Source organism: Octopus sinensis, linkage group LG5 (assembly GCF_006345805.1).
Source record: "Octopus sinensis linkage group LG5, ASM634580v1, whole genome shotgun sequence".
NCBI classification, from domain to species: domain Eukaryota; kingdom Metazoa; phylum Mollusca; class Cephalopoda; order Octopoda; family Octopodidae; genus Octopus; species Octopus sinensis.
The window spans coordinates 32,261,611-32,274,855 of NC_043001.1; the positions used below are offsets into that span (position 1 = coordinate 32,261,611).

A 13,245-nucleotide genomic window follows, 5' to 3' on the forward strand; every position below is an offset into this window, starting at 1 on the left:
ATAAACATTTTCAGAATGAGATGAAAATCCAAGGCTGTGAAAGATTTTAGAACATTTATAAATAGGTCTTACAGCTGTTTCCATGATATTTATTATATCCCTTCATCAGAGACGGTGTGAGAAGATGGTTAAGCAATAGTTATTTTAGATATGATATGAAATAGTGAAGTGGACGAATGAAAGTGTACGTGAGATATGCAGGGATATTGCATCTGTAGATCCATTATTTAGGCAGAATGGTATACATATAAGATTCCAATACCATGTGAGTGAGTCTCAATAGTATTTAAAATTGGTCATTCCAAGTATAGTGTTTGTACACAGTGTTATTGACTCGACTAAAGTAACTTAAAAGTTGGGAATGTACAAATCGAAAACAGGATGGGAAGAATAAAGAAAAGAAAAATACAAAAAAGAAAAAAGAGAAAGAAAAGCGGGGAGAGAGATAATAAAGAGATGAAGAGAGAGAAAGTGTACTGGTTAGTGGTCAGTCAAGATAAATTGAGAGTAGCAATCGGGAGGTGAGGGTCATAGAGAGAGAAAGATATGAGAGTTTAAAAAGATGATAGGGTAAAGCGTAAAGGAGTGTCAGATAGAAGGAATGGAGGGGGTGATAGGATAGGTTACAGAGAGAGAGAGAGAGGTATGAGAGTGTAAATAGTAAAGGAGTGTCAGGTATGTAGTGATAGAGCCTAAGTCAGGGTAGTAAAATGGTAGAATAAAGAATTTGGGAATATAGGATAGGTTGGTTAGAAGACAGGCCAGTGCTTAGAAGTAGAAGAAACTATATATGTGAAGTTGTGAAGTTGTATACACATGCACATATTAAACACATACTCATATGTATATATGCATGCGTACACCCATATATACGTGCATCTGTATGTATTATCGCCCCTGCACACGCAGGTATATATACCTTGCATACATACATAAACACACACACATACACACACACACGCATATATGTATGCACGCATATACACACGAATATGATTAAATGGTTGTGATATTCGAGTATGAAAGAGGAACTAGATAGGGATTAGGAGTTAAAATGTAGATTTTATATAAGTTTATTGGGATTACCTAAGGGGTATTGTGGAAATATACTGTATGGTCATTTAGGCATTTGGATTTGTGGTAGAATTTGAATATGTGAAAAAAGCGGTGGTTATAAATCCCTGCATATCTCACGTCAACTTTCTAAAATAACTATAGTTTAACCATTTTCTCATACCGTTTCCGATGAAGGGACATCTAAAATATCTCGGAAACAGCTGTAAGACCTTCTAGTTATAAATGTTCTAAAATCTTTCACAGCCTTGAATTTTTATCTCATTCTGAATTTTTTTATATATACACATGGTGACATATGACCTACGTTGGACTCCCCATTCGCATAATCACCGAACCTGGATCTTAACTATAGTCTCTCCATAGCACTTGTTCAGCATTACCTGACAACTTTGGGTCTTATTGACACCATTACCACTCATAACCTTTATATATATATATATAATATATATATATATATATATTATATATATATATACAAAGAGCAATAAAGATTCAAGTTAATTTAAATGATTTACTTGAATATGGTACCTAACTTAGATGCACCAAAAAAACTATACTGATTTAACAATACAGTAATGTGGGGTGATTATAAGCGAGAAAGAAGCAACTATCCATTCTTGTTGCTTCTTTCTCGCGTATATATTATATATATATATATATATATATTATATAATATATATATATATATATATACTACTTGCGGTTATACTACTTTTGTGCTACTGAAATATTCAATACGTGATTCATAATTTCGTTTCCCTTCCTGCAGATTCTACATTTGTGCTTATACTCCATTTCTGCTACGACACGGTATATACTCAAAAGGTGATTGATACTCTCCTCTCCTTTCCTGAAGATTCTATATTTGCAGTCTCACTGAGTTTTTGCCATGTTTGTCTTTATCAGTTTTGCTCTAAGGGTTTGTTCCTGAACGGCTATAATTAGCGTTTCTCTTCTCTTCTCGTTTCAAGTTCACGCCCGTCGACCAGAACCAACGATGCTTACTTCTATCATTCTTGGTTTGTTGCATGAATTGGACATATTTCTTTCTCTATGTCTTTTTTCTCGTCCTTTTCTCTTTGAATTCTACTGTTTTAGTCAATTTTTGCGTGTCTGAGGCTGCTGATAGTAGTCTTTCCTTACTATCTTTACTCTGCAAAACAAAGTTTTTCATTCCTGTGTCTTCTGCTTTTACTAATCCTCTACAAGTTTCCTTTCCTGGTAGGTATTATTATCATTATTATAAAGGCGGAAATCTGGCAGAATTGTTAGCACACTGGACTAAATGCATAGCAATATTTCGCCCGTTGCTTCGTTTTGAGTTCAAATTCCGCCGCGGTCGACTTTGCTTTTTATCCTTCAAAGTCGATAAATTAAGTAACTGTGAAATATTGGGGTCGATGTAAGCGACTAGTCCCCTCTCACCAAATTTCAATCATTGTGCCTTTAGCAGAAATTATTATATTATTATTATTATTATTATTATTATTATTATTATTATTATTATTATTGAGTGAGAAAGAAGTCATGCCATCAAAGCTATGCTGGAGTAAAATATACAAAGCCCAGTATACCCATCATGACTACTCGTGTGATAAGGGTACACCAGTTACATGCATCACAACCATATGTGAACGACGTAGTGATCTCATATCAAGTTTAACAGTGCATGACCTTGCAGGGGGAATGCTATGTCTATGATCCAGCATCGTTTGCTTTCTTTCTCAATTAATGCAATGTGTGGCTTCCTATTTTCTATCACATAGTCACACTGAATCATAAAATCTTATAGGATCTTTGCATTATCATTTTCGATGATGCCTTCGGGTTTATGTTCATACCACTTTTTTGCTCTGTCAAGTACATACATTTTGCAAAGTTCCCAATGGACAATCCTTGCTATATTGTCTCATATTCTTTCAGGGTTAATGGTGTATATTGGCGGGTAATATGCCATACGGCTTCACCATTTTGTCCACAAATTCTGCACTTATTACTTTGATCAGTTGTCTATTCTCTATTTGATGTAATTGGTTCTTAGTGCTTGCTCTTGGGCAGCATAGTTTAGAGCTTCCGTCTCCGGTTTTAAATCTACAGCCATCTTTTTTCTCTATCTTCAATATCCCTATGAAATCGTCCATGCATTCTTATCTTTTTTTCACCTATTTTCAGTTTCATTCATTCTCATGTCCTTGTACAGTGCTTTATATATCCAATCTTCCATCCTACACAAGCCTGACCTTCTTACTTCCAATAATAGTGGTTTTTATATACAAGGCCCTGAACAGGAAGCATAACAATGAAAGAAAGGACCTGAAAGTGGTAATGGAGGAACTGAAACAACGCCTCGTTGCGAAGAAAACACAGATGGTAAGATACAACCAAAGAATGAAGGGTTACCAACAATAAAAGTTATTCAGAATAGCTCAGAACAGATTCTACAAAGACATAAATGGAGAGTGTACACATAAAATGTTGATACCAAATAACATTGAAAGTCAAAGGCTTTTGGAGTGACATCTGGAGCAAAGACAAAGAGCACAAGAAGGATGCTGAATGAATGATTGCAAGAACCGAAACAAGCAATAGTATGTCCAAAACAGGCAGAAGCAGACATTTCAATTAGGGAAGTGAAGGAAATCAGAAAACAAAAATGGGCAAATGGAAGACTCCGGGACCAGATTAATTTCAAGGCTACTAGATCAAAAGATTTGGTGACTGTTATGCACGAATTGACAGCATATGGAAGGAGTTTAGGGACAAGAGAAATCAGGAGAGCCATCTTTCAAGGGGACTGACTGTCTCCACCGATGTTTGTATTGTACATGATAGCACTCACACTGATTCTGAGGAAAGCAAATTCTGGGTATGTATTCAAAAGCTGCCAACACAATGTCAACCACTTGTTATTCATGGATGACCTCAAACTTTATGGTAAAGATGAATCCCAAGTCAGTTCCCTTGTTGATACGGTATATACTTTCAGTGCTGATATCAGAATGGAGTTCGGACTGAAAAAGTGTTGTGTGTTAGTCTTGAAGGGAGGCAAAATCAATTGTATGGATGGGTTAGTGATGCTGCCGGGAGAAGGTTATGAAGCAGATAGAAGAAACAGGCTATAAGTAGTTGGGAATATTGGAAATGGATAAATTGATGGAGAAAGAAATGACAGAAAAATTAAATTTAAAATGGTGTACATGTGCAGACTGAAAATGATCCTTAAATCGAAATTAAACAGACGGAATAAGATTGAAGCTACCAAAACCTGGGCGGTTTTACTCCTTAGATATGGACAGTAAACGAACTAAATAGCTTAAACAGAAAGACAAGGAAGTTGCTAACTAGATATGGAATACTCCACCCCAAAAGTGACACAAACTGTGTGTAGCAAAACAAGAGGGAGAAGAGGACTGATTGGATGCGAACACAGCATTAGAGCAGAAGAAAACAACATTATTATTATTATTATTATTTCATTTGTTAATAATATCATTCTAGATATGCCTATACCTCCTGTTGCAAACCAAGTAATCATGAATCCCAATGTATTTCATGCTAATTTTATCTGACACTAAAATTATATTTCTAATATCTTAGCCAATATCCCATACAATCTTAATATAGGATGGTCTTTTCACATTTTATATCTATCCTAATTTTAATTCCTATCTTTTCTAAAACTTTGTCTAATCTACTAGAGACCATATCTCTGCTGCTAGCATTACATTTATCTCCATTTGTAACAACTTAGTTGCAATCCTAGGTTTGATATCCCATCATCTCCCAAATGCTTCTCGTTCCTAGATCCCAATTATAGTATCCCTAGATATTGCAATATCGAAGTTTATATAATTACCTTCTTATGAACAATAGCAATATCTGTTCTTCTAGTCAACAGGATATCACTGCTTTAGATGTTGAAATCTTGAAAACCGTTATTGTGTTTAAGCAGTATTATATAAAGTTCCTCATGTTTACGGTATTTACATGATTTTCGTTAATTATATGTTTCACATAATTTTCAATGGACAATTTCGGTGATATTATCCCATTTTCTGTCTTATTCCTTCTGAGCTACGTTATAACACATACTCTGCAGACGTGTTACACACTCTAATTCTTTTCTCAATATATTTCATTTAATAAATCAACAATCGCATTATTTACGTAGGGCTGAAACTATTTATAACGAATGTAGTCGTCTGTTTTTGTGATTTGTTATATGTGTTACGAATAACACTTCCTTAGTCTGAGCTATAAGGTTTGATTTTTTTTTATTTTTCCATATGTAGCCCTGATTTTACTTCTAAGAAAAAAAAAAAACTCGTAAGCGAGGCTGATTTTTGAGCAGGCACAGTCTTTTTCGCGATTTATTTTAGGATACAGTCAACCTCATCAACCTCTCACCTTTATCCAGTAGAGCATCTGAAGTTGAGAGAGGCTGCAGTATTATGTTGGCATTCATTTTCAACTGAATGAACTAGAGCATCGAGAAAGCAAGTGCCATTCTTAAGGACACAATATGCCGTCCGTTTCAGGAATCGAACCCACGAGTCCAACAGCTTTATCATTAATCCACGCACCTTCACTTCATTGAGCTGATCTATAATCAAGGACCATGCAACTATGACCATCCAGTCTTTTTCAGGCATAGTATATCTAGGACAACACTAACTAATGCGTGTTGCTTTGTTTGAAACTATAATGTGAGATTTGATGGAGATTTGGCTGCTATATTTAGCAGGGCAAGGAACAATGTGAACAAATTTGTTAGATGATTAAGTTACATCACATCGTATATTTTAACTAATTTCAAACACATTTCTATATGTAATGCTGTATTGTGATAATAATAACTTGTTAATGTAAAACAACAATTTTGAAATAAATTTAATAAAATATCAAATGTATGATATCTAATAGATATCATATATTATAATGTATTAGAAAAAATAGGGTTATTTATTAGAATAATCATATTTATGGAAGCAATAAAGATTTAATTCCCTTTTAAATCTTTTGTGTATGAATTTACGGCTGCTGCTGCTGCGGTTATTGAAACCCATGTCAACCAGATCAAGCAGAATGATGGGTTTTCCAGGTAATACAAAGCTGTCTCTCTACGAGTATTCACGGCTAATTTATGTAGTATATTTCTTCATTTAGAAGACAAAGGGATGTCATTTGAGGAATATTTAGTGAGTATTGGCAACGTAGACTTTTTATTGTTGACTCAGCCTAAACAGTCTGCTCTTATTGGTGGCGTAGATGAAAAGGGGTCTTGCATAGAAAAACAGCTATAATTTACAAATTGGGGGATGAGCTTGATAATGCTCAGCAAGCCATTAAGTACCATTTCCCTCGGGCCTAAAATGCAAAACCCTGGTATTTTGCATATTACGGTATGGTATTTTATCACATTTTGTAGTTTCGATATACAATATAGAGGGACAGTGAAGGCGCGTGGCTTAGTGGTCAGGGTAATCCGCTCACGACCGTAAGTTCGAGAGTTCGATCCCCGGCGGCGTTGTGCCCTTGAGAAAGACACTTTACTTCGCGTTCTCTCAGTTCACCCAGCTGGCAAAAAATAAGTAGTATCTATATTTCAAAGTGCCAGCCTTGTAACATTCTGTGTCGCGTTGAATCACTCTGAGAACAACGTTAAGGGTACGCGTGTCTGTGGAGTGCTCAGCCACTTGTCCGTTAATTCCACGAGCAGGCTGCTCCGTTGATCGGATAAACTAGAACCCGCGTCATCACATCTGACGGAGTGCTTGTAGGGCGACAGAAAAAACTGTAGTTATAAACAAATTGCTACCGCCACCTACGATGGAAACTGAGTCGTTAGGATGTTTAAGATGCTTTCCCTAATTATTTTAAGTTTTCCTGTGGCGGGAAGCATACGCAGACGCCCACTCTGCGCTCCAACACTTAATCTACTGGGAGAGGGTAGGAGGAAGGGCTGTACCGTATTTCCACAAAGGATGAAGGAAAATGTTAACACTGACGGCAATTGAACTCAGAAAGCATACATTCTGAGACATTATATCACAACGCTTTCTCTCCGACACTCTATCGGCTCTAAAAACCCACCCCATTACTGCTTAATAATATATAATGATATTTAGTCGACTATTATATAATTATGTATTTATGCACCCCTTTAGAATTACATAGAATACAGCCACTTTCATGGTTACATATAGCACTTTATATATGTATGCATGTATGTATGTACGTATATGTGCTTATATATAATTTGTGTGTGTGTGTATGTATATATATATATATACATACATACATACATACATACATACATACATACATATATATATATATATATTTATATATATGTATAATATAATTTTAAACTTATTTATAGTTATATCCAATTTATAAAGTTACTTTTTTTATTTAATTATACAAAGTAATATTAAATTCAGAAATACATATTGCAAATGTTGCAAATTCGTTCATTGAATTACCCAGTTTGTAGAAACGTCTTGTTCTAATTTATATTAGAACAATATTATTCTGATATATGACAGTACAACAGCATTATGCAATGGGTTATAATAATTATTATATAACTAGAGCTTTAGCTTTCATTTATGGCGGGTAAGTTTGGAAAGATGATTTTGCCACCATAGGTAATAGCAGGAAATACGTCATAGATATAATAATTATATTTTAATTTTTGTCACGGCTTTTGGTTTTTGCACAAAAGGATGAAATGAATACGAATTTTGGAAAGAAAAATATTTATTTTCTTTAAATAAAATTTAAAACACAAAGACAAAATTTTCATTTGTATATTCGCGTGTAAATATATGTTCTTAAATTTCTAAGTTTTATCAACGTAATCGAAATCTACTTCATCGAAAATGTTTTTAAAAATGTGTAACTGACAACATTATGAGGCACTTATTTTGCACCTTTTATGTTAAATCTCTTTGCATTTATCGTTTACTCTTTCTTTCGTTCTTTCTTTCTTTCTTTCTCCCTCCGTCCCTCTTTCTCTCTGTCCCTTTCTCTCTTCGATGTAAAGCGTGACTGGAGTAATCAACCAATCGACTAACCAAACACCCATCCCGTCACACATCAGCTATTAGGGATAAAAAAGGGAAAAAGTAATTGACTGGCTGAATTGCTGGTGTATCTGAAAAATATGGTTTGCAGTATGCGTTCTGGCTCTTGAAGTTTTGGGTTCAATTTTTGCTGAAGTGAACTTATCGTCGATAATTGAGAAAAATCCTCTTAGTATATTGGACTCTAAGAACAACGAAAATCCCCCCGATGACCACCTTTTGTCCTCATCTTTCCAGGAACCCCACAAAATAAGTCCTAGTAATATATAGGATCAATTCAGACAGAATGTCCCACCCTTTTAAATGTTAGCCTTATGTCTATTTACTTAACTGCACCGATCATTTCTCTCTCACAACTAAGTAAAGTTCTACTGTTTATTTCTTTACTATTTACTCATTTTGAATATCAAATTTCTAATTCATGTAAAGTTCTGTTTCATTTCAGACACCTGAAGGCATGGTGCATATAATGATTGGTGACCAGTAGTTCTTGTATCACAAAATCCACCCCGATCTTATCGGTTATGTTTGTCCTTGGTATAACTCCACTGAACCAACAGGAATGGTTGTTGAAAGTATATGTGTTTCTGCAAGAATTTGAAGACGTTGGAGCTCATGGTGGCATATTTCGTGTTCTCCACAGATCGGCAGTCGATTAAATCGAATTCACTTCTTGACTGGTATGTTATTTTATCGTACTCGGCAAAGTTGACTGTAGCATGATTTTAACAGATATTAGAAAAAAACTGTGATAATTACTTCAAGGTTATTTGTCCAATATATTCAGGATTCTGCCAATCTATCGTCTTCAAAACGATATTAGAATTATATATATTTTGAGAACTACATTCTACAGTGCACCTTAATAGAAATAGAAACTAAATTTTATTAAGGCAGCGAGCTGGCAGAAACGTTAGCACGCCGGGCGAAATGCTTAGCGTTATTTCGTCTGCCGTTACGTTCTGAGTTCAAATTCTGCCGAGGTCGACTTTGCCTTTCATCCTTTTGGTGTCGATAAATTAAGTACCAGTTACGCACTGGGGTCGGTGTAATCGACTTAATTCCTTTGTCTGCCTTTGTTTGTCCCCTCTAGGTTTAGCCCCTTGTGGGCAATATAGAAATAAAAAACTAAATTTTATTGAAAGCGCTGTGTACAGTCTTTAGAAAAATACACTGTATAATGTAGTCCCGATGTACATGAATTAAAGACGTGATAGTCAAGATAGAAATACGCTTCACCATAGATTTGCTCGATCATGCCTGATGTGTGAGAGGTAATACCAACAGCAACTGCATCAGATTATACTTTGGTGGAAGTATTAATCCGTCGCCAAGTTTAATACTACAACCTGATACTTGGGTGTCTTTAAGGGATTCAATTTATTGAAACATTTGGGACACGTCTTCGGTGTGACAGTGATTTCTTCCTGCAATTACCAGAGCACCAAAAATGGCATAAGTGTTACTCTTCCACTTTTGATGAAATAAAATAAATATACGTTTCTGCTGATCAGCTCAAAGTGTCTACATATACAAAGAGAAGAAAACGATAGAACGCTGTAGCATTCAAGTCTTGCTTAACTGTTTTCAAATGAAAATTAAGTCAGTTTTGCAGCGACAGCAACATTAAATCCGGGTATCGTTTTGACTTGATTAATCACAAGTCTTCTGTTATAGGGAGAGAAAAAATGTGAAAGCTCGGTGTAAATATTTCTTTCAGAGGGAGTTGAGTACGAAACGGAGCAAAACGGCTTCAGTTAAAAATTGCTGCTGTGGGGATAAACTCGATTCCTTCTTAATATATCTCTTATCCTTCAATGATCTCATTTATATAATGATAGTGATTTTTTACATTGCCACTAGGCCTCATTTCGAAGAAGGAAAACATGGTAGAATAGACTGGTCCCAGTATATGAATGGTATTTCATCGACTCCTTTGTAATATCTGGTTTGTTTACTTCAGTTACCCCAACAGGCATAAAACGATTTATATCAGAATTGTCTCTACAAGAATTTAATACTTCTGAAAAATATTGGTTCATAACTGTGATAATGAAGTATCCCATACCAACTTCGGTTGTTTGGGAAAAAGAAGAAACAAGGGAAGGATCCGAACCCCAAATTTTGCGAACCGAAACTAAATATTGCCAACTTATTAGATGGATTTTCAACATATCTGATATAGCGCAACATTTCGTAGCCCATTCATTCACAATGCTATACAATCATACTACCCCTACAAGAATATCAATATTTATCACGCGCAACTCTGTGAACTTTCACATATGAAACATCCACGGGCAGGTGATTATCCTCATTTTGAATTAGGTGGAAATTGATGTGGTCACGTAACAATTATAATTACGTTACCGATATAAGGGAAATGTGAATGACTTGAAATATTAAACAGAAAGAGTGAAGCTGTTAGTAAGGAGCTCACTCTTGTTCTACACTGAGATACGCAACATAGCAGAGTATAAATATACATATAATATAAACATTTATACATACGTATATATATATATATATATATTATATATATATATATATATACAAAATTAACAGAATGAGATAAAAATCCAAGGCTGTGAAAGATTTCCGAACTTTTATAACTAGAAGGTCTTACAGCTGTTTCCGGGATATTTCATATATCCCTTCATCGGAGATAGTCTGAGAAAATGATTAAGCAATAGTTATTCTAGATAAGATATGAAATAGAGAGTGAAGTGGCGAAATGAAAATAAACGTGAGATATGCAGGGATATTGTATCTGCAGTTCCATTATTTGGCCAGAATGGTATTCATATAAGATTCCTGTACGTATATATGCGTGTATATATATATATATATATATATATATATATATACATACACACATTCATATACATCTATGAAATTTTATATAAAAATATATGCATATAATATACATTATATACATATCTTTATATATTTTACGTTCTATATATGTATATATATATATATAATATATATATATTCATCTATCTATCCTGTCAGTCTGTATATATATATATATATATATATATATATTCATCTATCTATCCTGTCAGTCTGTATATATATATATATATATATATATATTCATTATATATTCATCTATCTATCCTGTCAGTCTGTATATATATATATATATATAGGTATAGGTATGCATCTGTACGTATGTGTATACGCATACACATTTATTAACGTTCAACAGTATAATACCTTGTTATTCAATTACACATTATAATTGCATTGCAATTGTAAATTGCAATCTACACCATTATTTTTACATCAAAATAAAAAGCTACATTAAAAACATACTCTGTAAAAAAATACTAAAAAATACTAGCGAAACGCTCACAATAAAATACCATCATGAATCATTTTCAATTAATAAAGAATAATTAAACTAATTAAAAATATAATATTTATAACACTGAACTTACTTTATACAATAGATTATTAAATACATAAATCATATTTGACATATAATGATGCTAAAATTTAGAGATACTTACTTTTTGAACCTCGTAGCATAAATTCAACGTGTTTCAAGCAATTCACTCGAACGTTTTAGCCTTCTTGAATTTAGTTAAGGAAACTGGAATTCAATTCTATGCTATCACATCTAATGTGTGCTTACTATTGAATGCTCAACTCTCAGCTCTTTTCCAATGTCTACTCTGTTTTGTGGATTTCTACGTTGCTATGTTTTCAAAGAAATTCGCATTTTATTCTATCCTCATTTGTTCAAATGTAGTTTAGTTGTTATCACTGTTGTAAAAGTTGTCGTTTGCTGCTGTTGATTTTGTGTTGGGTATGATTAGACGTGTTCACTTCCCTCTCCAAGAGTTTTTGGATTCAAAAAGTTTATGCTGAGCGGAAATATTTTCTTTTGAAATATCGTGTCGATAAGAAGGCTGTGGTACATTTCAGCATTGTTCCATACTGCTTCACCTTGGGCTGGAAGTCAACAGAGCGGCTTTCCACATTTTTTTATGTTTTATATTTTACAGTGTCTACTAGAAATTTAAGATGGTTTCTTGATATAGAGGAGCGAGGATAGATGCTCGTTAAAATGGCGCTAGTATTGATATATTCAGTTACGACACCCAAATAAAAACCTGCGAAGAAAAATTAACACAGAATTAAAAATAAGACAAACTAATAAAATGAATATTAACAACAAATCGCAGACATAGTAAAACGGTCAAACCCACAAGAGATTTAATTACATATACATGAGCAGTACATCACACAAAAGTGCACAACATAGAAAAAATATTTTAATGAAAAAACATTTTCTATGTTACTAGGGGTGGGGTGGGGGAAGATATGATTTAAGCCAGTTCAAAGGAAAGTGCTGGGCGAAGTATTTCACAATATGTATTGTCTTTATATGAGAAGTTTGCTTTTTTATTCGGAAAACGGAGTGGTTTCATTCTATACACAATCAAAAAAAGAGCTCCAGAAAGGCTTGGAAGATGATTTCTAGATTGACATAGTCATGAAGAATGGAAACTTGTGCCTAATCTTCTTAGGCTAAGGACGAAGCAAGGCAACTAGTGGATATTCCTCATGCTCGTACCGCAGTATACAAGGAGTCGAAACATATATATTTGTACAGACGTTCACAGTTCGCTATCCGTAATATTTGTGGCACTCTACCGGCTGCAGGTACGCGAGGGGTTTATGCGAAACAGTATATTATCGGATGCGGTGTGTATGTAGAGATAGGTTCTGATATTCCCAGAAGACCACAAAGCTAATACAAATGTGTCTCCTGTCATGGACAAGAGAGGAATGTAATTAGAATGATGACAAAGGCTACAAATATGTTTGGGTTTACGAGTGAAAGCAAGAGTTACATAAATGTTTTCGTCCAGATGAGATAGAAAAGAAGAGGTAGAATTAATGTAGCGCCAGGACTCAAACGCAACAACAAAATGATCAGGACCGAGAACTCTGCTGGTGTTGCTGAACACCAATGGTTGCAACTTGTACGATAGCTGGAGCGAATGAAATCTCATTCATCATAGATGATAACGAGTTTCTCCTCTCCTTGCAAACAATCAACCAT

General features: G+C 34.4%; 1 long non-coding RNA gene across 1 annotated transcript in view; it reads right to left on the bottom strand.

The window, feature by feature from the left end:
* The window catches only part of LOC115212380, a 283,564-nt gene that overhangs the window by 155,714 nt on the left and 114,605 nt on the right, over positions 1 to 13,245 (bottom strand). The window contains exon 2 of the long non-coding RNA XR_003881713.2: positions 11,684 to 12,289. This is a non-coding gene — a long non-coding RNA (uncharacterized LOC115212380). The remainder of the gene's footprint in view (positions 1 to 11,683; positions 12,290 to 13,245) is intronic.